Raw genomic sequence first — 17,151 nt, forward strand, 5'->3', positions numbered from 1 at the left:
TTTTATTTGTTCGAAACTTCGAATGGTTTGAAATTGTATTTATAAAATTAACGAAATTAAAAACAAAATTAGAACCTTTTAGGTGAGAACATATATTATCATCAAATGCCAAATTTTGTATTGTATTATAACAGTATTACATTATATTTGGTAGCACACGCAATGAACAGAGAAACACGCGTATCGGAGTCGGACGAACGACGAAGTCGTGGTCGGGTCACAACTGCGGGTCAATAGATCGTCTTTCTTTTACTTGTCAGTTCTTTAAAGTTGTCTACCTTGATTTTGATTATGTCATCTTTTTTTCAAATTTGAAATAACATATATTTTTTACATTTTTTGATTAAAATCCGTAACAAAATTATTCGAAATGGCGAAGGAGGTGTCGATGTGCACGGTAAATATTAAGATCATTATTGATTTGTTGATGTCTTTAATGACTGTTTGTTGGATGTCCGCAGGCGTTGCCAAGTTTAGCCCGATTCTCTTCTCACATTACTTTCACAGAACACGTCCATATGCTTATGCAGTATATGCAGACTAAGGTTAAGAGCATTATAAATTATAAATGCCTCACTGGGAGGAAAATGCAATTTATGGATGCGATGTTTTTAAATTTTTAACCGACTTCAAAAAAGGAGGAGGTTATCAATTCGGTTGTATTTTTTTTTGTAATGGCAAAGTTTAGTTTAGCTCTATTGGTATGGGAATCTTATGCATTCGTATTCTGTGCAGCAACTTCAGCAATGGAGCCCAGTGAAGGAGACGGCGGGCGCGCCGAGCGTGCCGCCGCAGGTGGGCTACTGCTTCCACTCACCCAAAAAGCACCCCTGGAGACCTATCATGGGCTACGAAGAGATTGAAGTCACTCCTATGTAAGCCGGAGTTAATGGTATTTAAAGATACAAATAAAGAGCATCTGAGCCCAAACAAATACAAGTGCAAGAAACTGGAAATCACAAAGGCACCGTTCTTAGTTTAAAAACAGCCAATACCTTTCATTTCATAAGTATCCGAGTAAAAGTTTCTCATTTAATACCTAAGCGTAACCAAACAGCACCAAGTCGTATTAAATTTCAATCCTAAGAAATAATCCAGCTTTTGTTGACCACAGGCCATCCCAGCCCATAACAAATACGATGGTGGACCCGTGCTACACCACCGCCGGTATGGCAGCGGAGCCGCTCCGGTTCCCAAACCTGGTGACTGGCTTCGACCGGAGCCCCGAGCACGCCGCCCGCGCCGCTCTCTACACGCGCTACACGCAGTATGAGTGGAACCAGAACAGCATCAAGAATTACAACGAGTCAGACGCCAAGAGGAACTTCTCGGAACGAGTACGGAATGATATCATGAGGATGCTCAGGTAAATTTTGACAATAACGTGCAAGCCGTGCGGCTGTCCCAAACCAGAGCCTATATAGTAAGTGCATTTATTTAGCGCTATAATATGCGCTAACATAGGCTTTGGTTTAGGACAACCGCGTGGTGTAGCCTAGAGGTTTGACCTTCAATAATCCTAGGTCTAGTAAGTAAAATGTAGTTAAATCTAAGCTACGTTGTTTTACGTGTTAGCTATGTTAAATACCAAAAGGACAGATGAAGCAGAAAGCATCAAGATAAGTTACCTACAGCTGAATCAAATGTGCTGGAAAACGTTTTGTAAACTTACTTATTTTTCAGAGAAACAGACGAAATCGGCACACAAGGTCAAAGGGACTCGGGCAGAAGGATTGGCGAGAGAATAACGGACACGACCTTCTGGAGGAACGAGGTTAGATCATTTGCCAAATACATTTCGTTGTAACTTCAGACCGACGTATAAGTAAGCAAGTTTGTTAAGATTCGATTGGGGATTAGGTAGGTACCTATCTGAAAATTTCATGAGAGAAACATCGATAACTTGCATGCTCTTGGATCCCAATCAAAAAAATTGTACATAAAAGCCAACTCCTACGAAACTCGAAACTCGAAGCTCGTGTCGTGCGGTCCCTCTGATACTTATACTATTTAATACGAGAGCGAGAGGGACCGCACGACACGAACTTCGAGTTTCGTAGTAGCCCAGCAGTTTATTTAGGTACATGATGTCAGGGCTTAACGTGGGCGTCCATTTAGTTCCCTTACATACTTATAATTTAAAAAGTACGTCGGGTCTGGGAGGATATAGAATAGAACATGAATGACCTCACCGTCGCGCTAGGGTTGTTACACCGAATTTATTCAAATGTTTGTCTCTGTCCCCATCGTCTGTTGGGAACTTGGACATTTCCTGAGCTTGCCTATGTACCTATAGAGGGATCCATCCCGAGTTCTAACTCGGGAGCTCTTCTTTATGTATGCCCTTGGTAAGAGCTGGTCATTCGGTGTCAGGTGTCGATCGAGATGGAGCGTCTGGTGGCGACGTGCGAGAAGCTGAACGACACGCGGCGGCAGCTGGAGCGCGCCATCGCCGGCATCGAGGGCCCGCTGCACATCGTGCAGGAGTGCTTGTACCATCGCGAGAAGCGGCAGGGTACGTGTGACGTGGGGCTAGTGGCTCACTCACAGTGGGGCAAAAGGGGCGCCCAGGCTGCCAGTCTTGGGGCCTCCAACAAATGTCCACAAGTTCTATGATAGTCTACCATGGTTGATTCCTGAATATGGTAAATCAACTTCTAATATTGGGCTTCTTTTGCATGGGCAACACGGAGGGAGCGAAGCGCGACTGGTGTTGTTTGCCTTCGGGAGCTGCCTCTCATTAGTGTACCTACACGAGCTTTGCGATATTGTCACCACTGACTTCACGTAAAAAATTAAGCAGCCCGGTGAGAATCGAGTTGTTATGGTACCACAGCTCTGGGGGTACTGAAGTTTAGTATTTTCCGAGAATGCATGCTAAGACTTGCGGCTGGCTCAGCGACCCAAATGGATCTTGGCTTCCGCAACGATTTGACGCCAACACACACACTTATCTTGTTTGTGCGTTCTCATTTCAATTTTCTACTTGTAGGGCACGGAGGTTTTTATATCTTTGTGTATTATTTGGTAGGTACTTGCGCCTAAGTAATGAAATTTGTGTACAGGTTTGGAGCAAGTCCACGACGTCGTGGAGCAGTCTCTTCTCAAAGAAGTGTCCATTCTGCGCGACTGTCAGGACAAATTCCGGAATATGTTGGAAAAGGTTACAAATGACAATATTCTTCGTATCTAGTCAGGGCGGTTGGGGCCACGGAATAAAAAGACTAGTGGAAGTGGCGCGAGCCTCGATTGGTATCAGAACCGATGTCGCCAAACTCGTTTTATTTAAAAGTAAGTATGTTATGAACCCCGGTCCGTTGGCATATTTTAAACTTTAAAGTATCTAGTGTCATAGTGTCGAAAATCAATTACCTACGTGTTGTACGTCATAATATATTATTCTGATATTCGAGTTGCATATAAAGCTTAGAGCAACGCGGGCTTCCTCATCATCCCAGCCTATATACGTCCCACTGCTGGGCACAGGCCTCCTCTCAGAACAAGAGGGCTTGGGCCATAGTTCCCACGCGGGCCCAGTGCGGATTGGGAACTTCACACGCACCATTGAATTGCTTCGCAGGTTTGTGCAGGTTTCCTCACGATGTTTTCCTTCACCGCAAAGCTCGTGGTAAATTTCAAATGTAATTCCGCATATGAATTTCGAAAAACTCTGAGGTGCGAGCCGGGGGTACGTCATAATATATTATTCTGATATTCGAGTTGCATATAAAGCTTAGAGCAACGCGGGCTTCCTACCGGAAAGAAATTCCGTAGAAATCCCACGTTGCTCTAAGATACAAAGTGCTCTCATCTAATGCTGGCCATACACCATCTTTCCTATCGTCCAATCGGCATGACGCTGCCGATTGGATCAGTGAGAACTGCTGGGCTACTACGAAACTCGTAAATTGTCGAGTACTTACAGTCTCGCTGACGCTTATGTCATTTAATACGCGAGTGAAAGGGACGGTGCGATACGAACTTCGATTTACGAGTTTCGTAGTAGCCCATTTGACCGTGTGTGGGCGTGGATTGGCATGACAGTTGTACTTGACGGCACAAACAAATTTCAATTCTTTCTAGACATGGGTAGGGTAATCTCGACTCCGCGAAATGATCTGACTCACTAAATCCAACCAGCTCTGGTGTCGGTACCGAATCAACTTATGGCCTCCGGTTCTTTCGAGCGATTATTAGTTTATCTATGGCCGATCCGGTCCGGCTCGGTTCGGTCGGTACGGTACCAGCAGGGCTACTACGAAACTCGAAAATCGAAGTTCGTATCGTACCGTCCCTCTCGCTCTCGTATTAAATAGTATAAGTGTCAGAGGGACCGCACGACACGAACTTCGAGTTTCGGGTTTCGTAGTAGCCCTGCAGGTCAAGGTACTTACTGAACTGAAGTACTTACATTCGTTCCGTCCTTTTGATATTGGTATATTCTACATTTTTAACATGAAACTACTACCGTGAGACTCACTCATATTAATGATATTTTAACGGATAACTTAAGTCTTAAATAAATCGAGTTTAGCCCGACATGTTTCGGGATATTTCGTAGCCCTTCTCCACAGGAGCACGCGACTCGGCGGCTGCCGCAACACGCGCACTACGCGCCACCACTCTGCTCGCGCGACTGTCCGACGAAACTATTTATTTATTTCTTACAGCAGAAGTATCAAAATTATCTAAGCCGGGGTAGAATGTAGAGATGGGTAAATCCGGATCTGAAGATTCAAAAGTCAGATCCTCAAGCGGATCCGAATCCTTTAAGACGACGAATTGGGCATTTTGGTGAAAAACATCTAGTTTTATCTCAGCAATTACAAAACATATCAAAGTGATATTTGAAAACCTGATTCTTCATTTCAATGACTTTGTTTTCCAAGTTGCCGAAACACGATTCTTAAAATTTTATAGCACAGAAAAAATATCAAAGATACCTCTCGTAAGACAGGGATTTGCTTGTTACAGGCAACCCAGATCAAATTAAGATTCCAAATTTTCATATTAAATTAGTTTTAACCCATATTCAACCTTCAAGTTGGATTTTTATTTTATTAAATTGTAATTTGTAGTTGAAACGACAAAAACCGTTTTGTCGCTTACGACATTTTAATATAAGCTAGCGCGCGCTCGTATTTTGTATGAAACCCTATGAAACAGTCCCCTCTCAGCGCATGCCTCAGACCGCCGCCGGCGTTGTCAGCGACGGACCTATGCTAGTCGAACTGCCACGCGCCATCGATCGCATATAAAATTATACCGAGCAATAAATGGGAAAAAATGTCGGATCTTCAAAAAGGAAAAGAAAGGTTGTTTAATTCATGAATGTATGGTTATGATTAAGAAAAGGTGAGTAATCATTATGGCAATTTTACACAGGGTCAGTTACTGACGTCAGTCGACTGCGAGTCAGTGCTGACCTGGCACTGCCATCGTATAAATTGATTTCAAGTCAGTACAGTACTGTCGCGTCAGCACTGACTTCAATATTCCCGCTTCATATTTTCGGCGTCAGTCCGCTCCCCCGCCACCCGCGCCAGCGCAATTGACGCCGTGTAAATGGCGAAGTCCAGTGGGTTGAAACTCCATACAAAAAATCTAATGTATGGAGCTAGTGACTTTTTTGTACCAACCTCTCCAAAATAACTTATTGGTTGCCATATTTATGAAATGATCTGTGTTTAGAAGATTTCACTTAAATTATAATATTTGCAATTCTTCACATTTTAAGCTGTGAAAAAAAAAATAAGCGGAAAAAATATTACTAAGATAAATAATACAATATAAAAATAATTCTGACTGGATATCCTTTTTTATTTAAGTAAATGAAAAAAATGTAGTTCTATTTTTCAATTTTATATGGCAGCCCACAAACCTTCATCTGCTGCGTGGGAACGGACGCCTTCGCGAGATTTTGTGTTTACTGTTTGAATTTTCGTGTATTTTGGTGTTTTGTTTTGTTAATAGCGTTGAGTTTGAGATTATTTCTCCTCCGCATTAACTTTTCTTTCACTAAAGTGCATTTATTCGAGACAGGACTAGTTTTTACCGTTATTTTCACGGCTGTCCTTTACTAAGAAACCATTCAACATGAGACGCGAAATTTGTGGTATTCAAGAAAAACATTGTGAAAACAAATGTTCTTTGCTAGATTTCTCTAAGTGAACATGTGTAAGTAAAGTTACTGATAAATCTGATAATAGGTGTTGAGGTTATATTTGGCTGGCCGACGTCAATTCGTATTATATAGTAACAATTAATTTTATGTATTCAGTTGTTGTAAGCAGTGGGTGAAAGTAGTTGGCAACGAGATTTCACACAAATCGAAAACCCGACTGAAGAAGAAAGCCATACCAAAATTGGGACTTCCCATGCCACCTCTTTCTGAAGAAATTCTTAAGGGTTTCCCCTAAAGATGGCAAGAACAGCCAAGGTAAACACTTTATTTTATTTTCAATTTATCTCTTTGCAACTTGACTTAGTGCATCTTATAATAATAATAATAAAATAATAAAAGATATTGATTTATAGTTTGTTTACAAATTCTACATAGGTACATAACAAATAATGTTTTCCAGTCGCCCCATAAACCATAACCCTAATAATACCATCAATACACATGCACATATTTTTTTTACATACAATATATGTTAAATTAATTTGCTTCGTCATCAATAATAATGCTAGGTATTTTGAGTGTATAGTATAGTTGCCGGTCAGAGCATTAGTAATAGACAGAAAAATTGGCTATACACACTAATTATATTTCACCTGTATAAGTTAGTGGAAACTTCTGGCTAAATTAAACTTTGTTTCAGGTTCAGCTTTGGAGTTGCCCAGTGTGGAATATTTACATGCACAGCCTTCTACAAGTGGTGCGCAGTGTAAAACTGACAATACAACAGGTAAGCTATCACTGATAAAAATCTATACCTAATAGCATAATTTAGAATTTTAGAGTTGATCTGATGATAAAGCTAGCGGGTGACCATAGGAACACTGTGATAAACAACACAACTGCATCGAGTTTGGACTCGTTTGTCGTCTTGACGAGTACTTTGGTAACCAGGGGCATATAGTACAGTCAGCTAAAAGAAATACTTATTTAGAAGAATTTTCAGAAGCTTTTATTGAACTGTTTACGGAACCTTTCATGTACGAGTCCAACTCGCACTTGATCATTTTTTCTGTATTGTCTGTGTTTATGGTACACTTCATGTAATAACACTCCTCTTTTTGCGTTAGGGGTTAAAAATAGGTTGAGCTGCTTAGTAGTTAGAGGAGATAGAAATGGATATGCATACATACAGGTCAAAATATAATCCTCCTTTTGGGCTTCACCAGAATCGGGTAAAACTACAGAATTAATTTCATTACATTTGGCATGGCAAGTAGATTGTTTATCAGAGGTATACAAATTATGTATTGTCAATAACTCCAAGATCACCTTCATTTCATTTCATTCATTTGACAAGTAAAGACATATTTGACAATAAGGCAAGAAATTGTAAGAAAGTTGTCTAGGTAAACATAGGTCATTGACCTGCAATATGACAAAAATTGGATTGTGCGTACCAATTTTATTTTATCTTGCATTAGTTAGTGTAAGCTACTGGCTAAATTTAACTTTGTTTCAGGTTCAGCTTTGGAGTTGCCCAGTGTGGAATATTTACATGCACAGCCTTCCACAAGTGCTGTGCAGTGCAAAACGGACAATACAATACTACAATACAATACTTGTGTAACGTGAAACTGTATTTACCTATGTAAAGAAAAACAGATCCATGACATGAAAATAAATTATTATTAAGAAAAACAACTTTTTTTTTTCTTTAATTCGATCATTTAATTAATAAAAAGCGCACCACTACGTGCCGTTTTTTGACAATATATCGATAAAAAAGCACAACACTATGCTGTTACAATATCGATAATATCGACTGTTCCTAACAACACTACTTGTCAATGTGACTTTTTCGGCCCTGTTTAGTCTGTGCAGTTCGTTTCTTGATATTGGCACCAAAAAGACACTGAATTCATACTACAATCGTGATATTGTTTTTTGTATGAGAGTTCCGATCTTAAAACGTAGTGATTATATACTCTTTGGCGAAGTCAGTCGCTGCCACTGTATTGTACGGGGACCACGCTGCGTCGCACACACTCGCACCGCATCACAAAATGATCTTTTCTGTTTGGATAATTCTTCTTCTAACATACCAGTTACTTCTTGCATCATGACAAACGTAAATTTTCTCAACAAATTATTTAGTTTTATTTTTTGCTGTTTTCGAGAATTCATTTTTCGCACTGACTTTACAAACGTGTGTACACCGAAAGAAATATCCTCGACTACTGACGAAATACTGACTGCGTCTAATAGCACGAGTCAGTTTTCGGCGCCAGCACTGACGTCAGTTACTGACCCTGTGTAAAATTGCCATTATATTTCTACAGTTCGCTGGCACAAAACGTAAACAAATCGCCATGACAACGTCAGTTCTTAGTTTGTCGCCATGACGGTTCATGACATATGACATACTAACAAAATAATATGATATTTACATCGAAAGTAACAATAGAGCTATATTTCCAAAAATTTTATAGATATAATGTGATATTTTGGTATCTTACGGACATTTAAAGGCATTGGATTACGGTTTGTGCTAGTGCTGCATTCTGACGGCAGAACATTGCAGTATATTTCCCTATCTGCTTCTAGTTTTATACGAGTATAATAGGTAGGTAATACCTAAGTACTTACCTACTTTTTAGATAGGTAAGTAGGTAGGTAGGTAAGGTAATTAATAGTTAAAAATATTCTAAAGTATGTGTGTGAACCAATAGTGAACTGCAAGTACCTAAGTACGCGAAAACATTAACTTCTAAACTTTAGAAATCTAAAGGTACTGTAGAAAATCGATTTTATTCCTTTAATTATTGCAATTCAGTGTTTGTACAAAAAGCCATTGACTATACTTACAAAACTATTCACATTTCAATAAGCAGTAACACAAATAATAAAAATACATTATTATCTTTCAGGAAGCTATCATTAGAACAAAGATCTGAGAATAAAGTCATGGAGCCGTCTTCGAATTTAGGTGGAAATAAAACAATGTCAATCGATTTTATGCAAGGGTATGTAGTGGTATGTATCCATATTAATTTTAAAGATCTACTTACTTTGAATATCAACTCTTGATTGAAGTTAATATCGCTTCATTTTAATTTCGTTTCTTTAGAAAACGAGAAAATTCGCCAATGTATGCAGTTACAAAATGTATTAATCTCGTAAGATTTTAGTACCCACCTGGGCGTTTTCACAAAAAAAGCGTATTCATTCTTTTTTTTCAATTTTGGAAAAATATAGTTTTTCCTTCTCAGAATCAAAAGTACAATCGATTCCGATGGTTTAAAAAAAAGTCCCTATCAAAAATTACAGTTTTGTAACGTTTTTTTTTTCATACACTCATAAAGTTTATATGAAAAAATTAAATACATTTTGAAAGAAAAGGTACACTTTTTTTTGAAAACGCCTACCTACCTACATATTAATTATAGTATAATTAATAACAAATTCAAGTTTATAAATAAGAAAATTTATTTAAGGACTGCAGATAAGAATAATAAGGACCTTCTTGAAGAAACTATGTAGGTCTACAGCTACAGTAAGTATTTCTTTTATTGACAATTTTTACGTGAGCAGAATAAAGATCATATTTTTTGGTTTGAAACTTGTAAAAATGTTTTTTTTTCTATTATAGATAGAAATATAATGTGAGAAAAATAACTCATCTCTCAAAATAGTATTAGAATGCGCATCTGAAGTATCAGTAAGTTTTGTATTAACTTAAAGCCAGTAAACGAATGTACTTATACTTTGGTGTACAATAAAGAGTCGGAGCATTGTATTGTTTTGTACTTAGGTTCTAAAAAGGTTAATTTTAAAGATGTAAGACGGCTTTTTTCTACTTTGCCTTTTTTTACTGTGATTTCACTGTATAGTCAGCACCCAAAGTAGCGGATCATTTTTTTAACTTTGTCGTATTAGGATATTGCCAAATTTGTATGCTGTAAGTACGTTGTTGTATAACGACAAAGTTTAAAAATACGCAGCTACTTTTGATGCTGACCGTACTGATCTGTGGTGTTACGAATATTTGTATTGTACTAAAAATAACACAGTTGAACCTTAAATAAAAAGTTGACCCTTACAATATCTAGAGTAAAATAAACGTTTGTTTCAGATTGAGACCGAAAATCAAGATTTGGGGCACCGAATAATTGATTTTAATCATTTTATAATGGAACTTGTAAAACTTTCTCAGCATAAGTGTTCGTTTGATTGCAGATTAGCTATAATGAAATTAGTTTCTGAAAATCAAGTACGAGTAGGCTTGCAATCTGAGTTTTCGGTGTGTAGCTAACGTTGACAACTCAAATTATGTTATGTCAGTTTCCGAATAATAACGGTGTTAAATTTGGGTAATTCTGGGAAAATACAAACAAACAAGATGCACGGAAAAACCAGAAAAAGAGACCAGCGCTTTCCTGATTTTTCTGATCTTTGTTTCAGTTTGTATTTTCGATGTGGATTTTACGGGATGATCGTAAAAGTAACAAAATTTGGAGTTGAAATAAAAAAAATACAAAAAGACTCCAAAAACCAATCTTAATTCTGGGAAGAATAAAATACAGATTAATTGTTTGGTGCCGACCGTTGCCGGCGGTGATGGCGGAAAAAATGCCTTTATTTCTAAGAGTTATCTCCTTATATACTAGTTCCATGTAAAATAGTTCCATAAGAATAAAAAATTTAACCGACTACAAAAAACCATGAAAATAATTTTCTACCATTCAGAAATCGGTGCCTCAGCACGAGCCAGCAGGAGTGGACCTATATAGTCGTCTACCTCACCTACATATATAACGCGTATTTGGGCTTCAATTACTCCTGCTGACTCGTGCTGAGGCACCGACTTCAGAATGGTAGAAAATTATTTTCATGGTTTTTTTTGTAGTCAGTTAAATTATTCGTTATATATTTTTTTTCACGCCTTTCAGTGTAAAAGATCTAAGATACAATAGTTTAATGTCAACTGCTCGTCACCTTTTACAAAAAATTGCTTTTTCCGATGCAGAGACTTTCATTATTGAGGAGTCCTGGTGCATTGTCACCCGTTCCATTTCACCATATGCATTACGATTAACTAAAATTGCTTAGCAACTGTGTTAAAGTCATTGAAATTCAACCCGTGAGGTACTTGTTATCGAGTAGTAGCTCGGTTGGTCAAATGTGGTCTTCATCATCAGTTCCACTTCACGAAATGAAGATTTTCAAGAGCAAATGCACAAGTTACTACTAAAGATATCGAATTACCATAGGTGTCCCTACAATATTTGAAGACTTCCCTCGATTTCCTTAGGATCCGATCATCAGATCCTGATTTGGTGCATATAGGACCTAATTAAAAGCATTACTAGACGAATGACGGAGTTCTGAGGTAAAAACATAAAAAAGAAAATACAACCGAATTGATAACCTCCTCCTTTTTTTGAAGTCTGTTAAAAATACTCGTGATTTCATTACCTACTGCTATTTGCAAAAAAACTAAAAAAAGTTGTAAGGGCAACTCTAAGACATCTCTGTCTGTTTTAGCGCGCTGTCTAGGCTCTGTCAGTGTATCATACGGTCGACTGTGACACGCAAGCCGCGTAAAAAGTAGAGGGGTGTGAGCGGGTTGCGGGTACAAACGCTCTGTTTTCGATTAATTGTTTAGCGATGCGTCACCTTAATGACTCCTTTCAAATCTTATCGACTCCGGAGTTACGAACTCCGACCAAGTCCGGCGGACCGAGCGGCTCGTGATCGCCGTCACACTCACTCGCTCCACTTTCACTCTCGGCTCGGTAGAATGACATATAAAAATTCTGACAATCTCAAAATTACACCAGATTAAAGTTTCGTAAAAAATGCGTATACAACTTTCGCTGGCCAGAGTCTATTGATCCAATGCACTTCTACTTCTGCCGCTGACTTTACAGTGATGCGTTGTGTCCCAGGTGCGGGCACAGTCCAAGAACTGCCGCGCCACGCAGCACGAGCTCGAGACTGACATGCGGAATAAAGAGTACGCGCTCGGAATAGACTCCATGTGCCACCAGCTCAACAACTTCTCCAAGGTACGTACTACGGCGTTGTTGGATAGGGCGATGACATCACCGATCGACCAGCATTGCTACTACGAAACTCGAAACTCGAAGTTCGTGTCGTGCGGTTCCTCTGACACTTATACTATTTAATACGAGAGCGAGAGGGACGGTACGATACGAACTTCGAGTTTCGTAGTAGCCCTGCTGGGTTACTTGACAGACAATATCGCTAGATGGCGTTAGTATCGTGAGGTCTGATTTACGTTGCATTTACACGATACTAGCGCCACTAGATTAGGTCATGTGGCGTTTTTATAGTTTTTTAGAGGTAGAAAATTTACTAGCTAGCGTGGGTGATAAATAAGCTCAAGACCAAAATTAAAATTCACAAAATTTATTCCAATTAAGTAAATAATGCTCCGGCTAGGTCGCGGGTAAGTAGAATCTACGAGTTGAGCGCACTGAATTTAAATGGCAAAGGTACAGCTCCCGGTCTGGGTTCACTTCCCTGCGCACGACGATCTCGCCGCTGACGGGGCTCGTGGAGGTGAAATTTGAAATCCCGGTGTTTCGGGGTGAAGTCCCGGAACGGCAGTTCGACAGGGCAGCTGACTCGTTCGGCTCAGGTACGACCCCAGACTTGCTCCCTGGAAATCCCGCAATTTTGGCCGTTCATAAAAAGTCCGGATTCCAGTTAGTGACTGCGACATCGGATTTTTTCGATGAAATGTTTTTAGCTGGATGTTTGCGGATACGGGTTAAGTGAACCCCAAGCACTAATTAGCAATCCTTGATGTGGCAGTCACAAATAATATCCTCGTTTACAAGCACAGACAGAAGGTGAAATATCTATTACAAAAAGAAGCACTTAGTTGGCCAAAAGCATTGTGATCCAATTTAGATGTATTTGTAAGATAATAAGGTAATTAATTACATAGCATGGATCAACAATTAGTAGATATTCTGTTTAGCTGCATTAATATTTTCAATATGAGGGTAGGTCAAATTTCTAGAATGTTCAGTAGTACATAGTATTACAAAGCTTTGTCAAGCGGCTATGTTTAATTAAGTGGCTGAGATTGATAAAAACAGTAACGCTAAATAAAATAGAATTTAAGATTTTCAACAATAATCGATTAAATAAACCGACCAACCCAGCCGGTATCAATATGAATATTTTAAATAAAACAAGCATCAAACCTAACTCACATCCAGGCAATTTTTTTAAATTAGAATAAATAATAATTTTATTAACATTTATAATTATTATTTGTAGGAGGGTAGCTTGATGTTCTAGACTAGACGGAACGCAAGTACTACGAAGCGTTATTTACAAGCAGCGTCGTTATGCGGATGAAATGATTGCACTAGACGATTTACTAAATCTAAAAAAACACAAATAAGCATGCAATGCGAATTACAATTGTAGGCTAGAATGTTTGTCTTACGAAGATAATAAATGTTCGCAACACTCACCCGACTCGGGAAACACTTCACTTGATTTTATTTGTGGAATTAATAAATTTGAATGGCGAAAATATTAATTAACAAATTTACATATTCTATTTTCTTTTTGGTGTTTGTTGGTGGCTGCTGCACGGCAAAGTAATCTGCTCCGCTCCTGTCGCAAACACATCGCCTCGCATCACCGTTATTATTTATCCGTGTGACGTAGCTCATTGTTAAGCCGACCGGTTTTATCTAATACGAAAACGCTGCGCGCTTTCTGCTTGTTTGTAAATATTTATTTTTAGTGTTATTTTTTTTTATAAAAAAATTCTAGTACAATTGTGTATTCGTTTTGTATTGTTAGTAATTAGAATTAATAATTATTTGTAGAAGTAAATTACTTGATTTAATTTTTTATCTCACATTTATGAGTTAATTAATGTTTTTAAATTAAAAAAACGATTGATGTAGTACAAAGGAGCAGATCTGCTACAGTCACATCACAGATACTGGCGAACTTTTATAAACTGTTAAATACTTTTCTCATAGATTTGCTTAGCTGTTAATGCACGTGTATTAATATCTGACACGTCCTACCGACCCTAGAAATAGAGTCCTAATCATAAGGCAGCGCTAGTACTCAAATGCACGCCAATATATGAGTATCACATTTTACAGATAGTTTAACTCAGTTGTGCGCGCGGCCTATGTGTGCATGCGCTTGTAAATATACAACTTTCACGTGACGCGGCAGTCGTCGTCCGAGCAAGACGTGTTCTTATCGCTTTACCCACACATAGGGCCGCGCGCACAACTGAGTTGAACTATCTGTACGCGCACTTTGTTGTGTCAGATATTGGTGCACGTGACTGCACCTGGTCAGTTGGTGTTGTTTTGTATCGCAGGGCCTGCAATTCTACGCGGGCATCGAGCGTTACGACCCGACGGGTGTGCGACACGGAGCGCTGGGCCGCCGCCAGCGCCGCCACGCTGCAGCGCTCGCAGTCCGAGCGCGCCAAGGCCGTGCAGATGCTTTCAGGTGCGGCCCGCGCCCCGCTGCCAACACCATCACTACTCCATCACTCCGTATATTACAGTGGTAGCGGTAGAGTATAAGCAACGTGACCGTCAGTCGGCTGAGTGAGCCGGTAGATGGAGCTATTACGCGCAATAATCTGCGAGCAGTGAGCGCCTCGAAAATCAGGAACTTTATGAGACTTCCGTCTGTTCTTAACTTCTAGTCGTGATCGTGAAGTCGTGTGTTGACTTTGGCCTGCCTTGAGACTCCGTATAATGCCTACGAGCAAACTGAGGTCGTATTGTCTAACGCGCTGACATTCGCGGTCGCATTCGCCATCTCTGTCTGCACTCGTCTTATTTCGTGTGACAGAAATTAGTGGTGCAAACGATTGTGAATAACGAGCGCGTTAACTATACAATAAAGCCTCCGATCGATTTGGTACGTTTGCCAGTCGAGCGAGAGCCCGTTCTGAATCCACGGATGAGTTTTGTTCAGAGAATAACAACCTTGATTGTCCGAAACCTTTTCAGACACGGACAACTTGATCAACGTGTCGGCGACGGAGATCTGGGACCAGTGGAGCAAACACCAACAGCGCGTTCACGCGCCGCGTGGCTGAGACCATCGAGATCAAGAACAAACTGCAGCTGCATCTGCATAAGGTAATGAGCACGTTCTCGTCATAATAACCTACTATGCTTTTTCTTCGTCTTTGTATCATTAATAATACTTTTAATTTTATTTTTACATTTGTATAGTCACATAATTAATTCTTTAGGAGTTTAGAGCATAACCTTTGTATTATTTTGTATATTATATACTTCGTTTTTTAAGCATTAGAAATAAGGTAAACACATCTAGACGAGTCTTTTTATTGATTTTAATAAACAATAATTATTACTTATTGATGCTAAAAGAATTAAATACGTAATCATATGTCCTTGCTAATTGGTACATTTTTGCTTAAGTGTTTTTCAATAAAAAGACACGTCAAGATTGCTTACATTCTTTCTAATGCTAAAAAAGTGTATAGAAAAGTGTGTAAAAAGTGGGTAGACATAAGGGGCCGTCCCAAGAGAGATAAGTTAATACGAAAGGGGATCAAATTTATTCACGAATTCTGCGGGATGGCAACACCGTTCCGCAATGAAAAGTCTTCATCCAGCTCTTCTTTATGAGCGGCATCAACTCGAGGTGATCTTTGTTTGCGTACAGATCCAGCAGGAGATCTTCGACGTGGAGAAGACGCTGGAGCTGCTGAACAAGGCCATCGAGGACAAGCTGCAGCCCATGCGCGTCGCGCACACGCGGCTGCAGGCGCGCACCAACCGCCCGCATCTCGAGAAGTGCCGCGACGAGGCGCAGAACAGGTCATATTCACCACCATTCATCATTAATGAGGGCTATCGTTTTTGTCTCACTAGATGGCGCACTGTTGCGTGAGGTTTTTAAGTATGTCTTTCAAAGTCTGTTATTACGGGCGTGAAAAAAAGTTTAGATTAAAATCATATTTAATACACCTTAAACTGTACCATAAAATATCGAGCATGCCACAGTGTTGATAGTCCCCTTTTTTCGGAAAAAAGGAGGACAAAGGTTTTGCGAAAGACAAAGCTGTCTCAAAACACAGACATTCATTGCCCCGGAACGCATATGTGCCATAATTAATTTCAGATATTGCAAGATATTCACTAAATTATTCTAATTATAAATAAACCCGCGTAGCTCACCCAAAAACTATGAGATTTGACATTTTCGGAGACCTCACGCTACACTAGCGCCTCTAGTGGGCTCAGGCTTGAAATATCCGTTTTTTCTAAAGTGTATTTTTCGCAAAATGTCTGCTTTTCAGAATGTCAACACGCCTTTTGCATAATGTCAGCTTCTCAAAATGTCAGATATTTGAAATTGCCTGCCTCCAAGAATGGCAGTTTTTGGTATAATGTTCGCTTTTCAGAAGTGCTTATTCTCAAAATGTCTGCAACCTCAAAATATCCGCCTTCTTATAACGTTGGCATTCCAGAAAAGTCTTATTCCCAAATGTCTCCAATCATGGTCTTCAAATTGCATCTAAATCGGTTTCAGCGGTTTAGCCGTGAAAGAGTAACAGACAGACGGTCTGAGTTACTTTCGGAATTTTTTAGCATTGATTTAGTAAAAAACTAAAGTACGAAAATCCCTTCGTTTGGGTACGAAACCGGTGTTGAGAACGAAAAATATTAAAAAGCAGACATTATGGGAAAACAAACATACAAGACTATAGCCTATTAAAAAAGTGAACATAACGGGAAAGCAGAAATTATGTTAATGCTAATATTATAGGAATGTAAACATTATGCATAGGCGACTTCCTGAGATTGTACACATTTTAAATAGCAGACATTTTGCGCGATGCTGACAAAATAGAAGTGCTAACATTGTGAAAACGCATACCTTTGAGGACTGTACATTTTAGGAAAACAGTCATTTTAGGCCTGAGCCCTCTAGTGGCGAATTCAATACGCGATAGTCCTCATTGA

General features: G+C 39.3%; 1 long non-coding RNA gene and 1 pseudogene across 1 annotated transcript; both read left to right on the forward strand.

The window, feature by feature from the left end:
• The first annotated feature begins 244 nt into the window (after positions 1 to 244).
• On the forward strand, positions 245 to 16,075 carry LOC141430589 (tektin-3-like; annotated as a pseudogene).
• On the forward strand, positions 9,071 to 10,922 carry LOC141430712 (uncharacterized). Its single transcript, XR_012451653.1, has 3 exons — positions 9,071 to 9,157; positions 9,619 to 9,677; positions 10,257 to 10,922. It is a non-coding gene; the product is annotated as an uncharacterized lncRNA (long non-coding RNA).
• Positions 16,076 to 17,151: the final 1,076 nt, after the last annotated feature.

This window comes from Choristoneura fumiferana, chromosome 8 (genome assembly GCF_025370935.1).
Source record: "Choristoneura fumiferana chromosome 8, NRCan_CFum_1, whole genome shotgun sequence".
Classification (NCBI taxonomy): Eukaryota; Metazoa; Arthropoda; class Insecta; order Lepidoptera; family Tortricidae; genus Choristoneura; species Choristoneura fumiferana.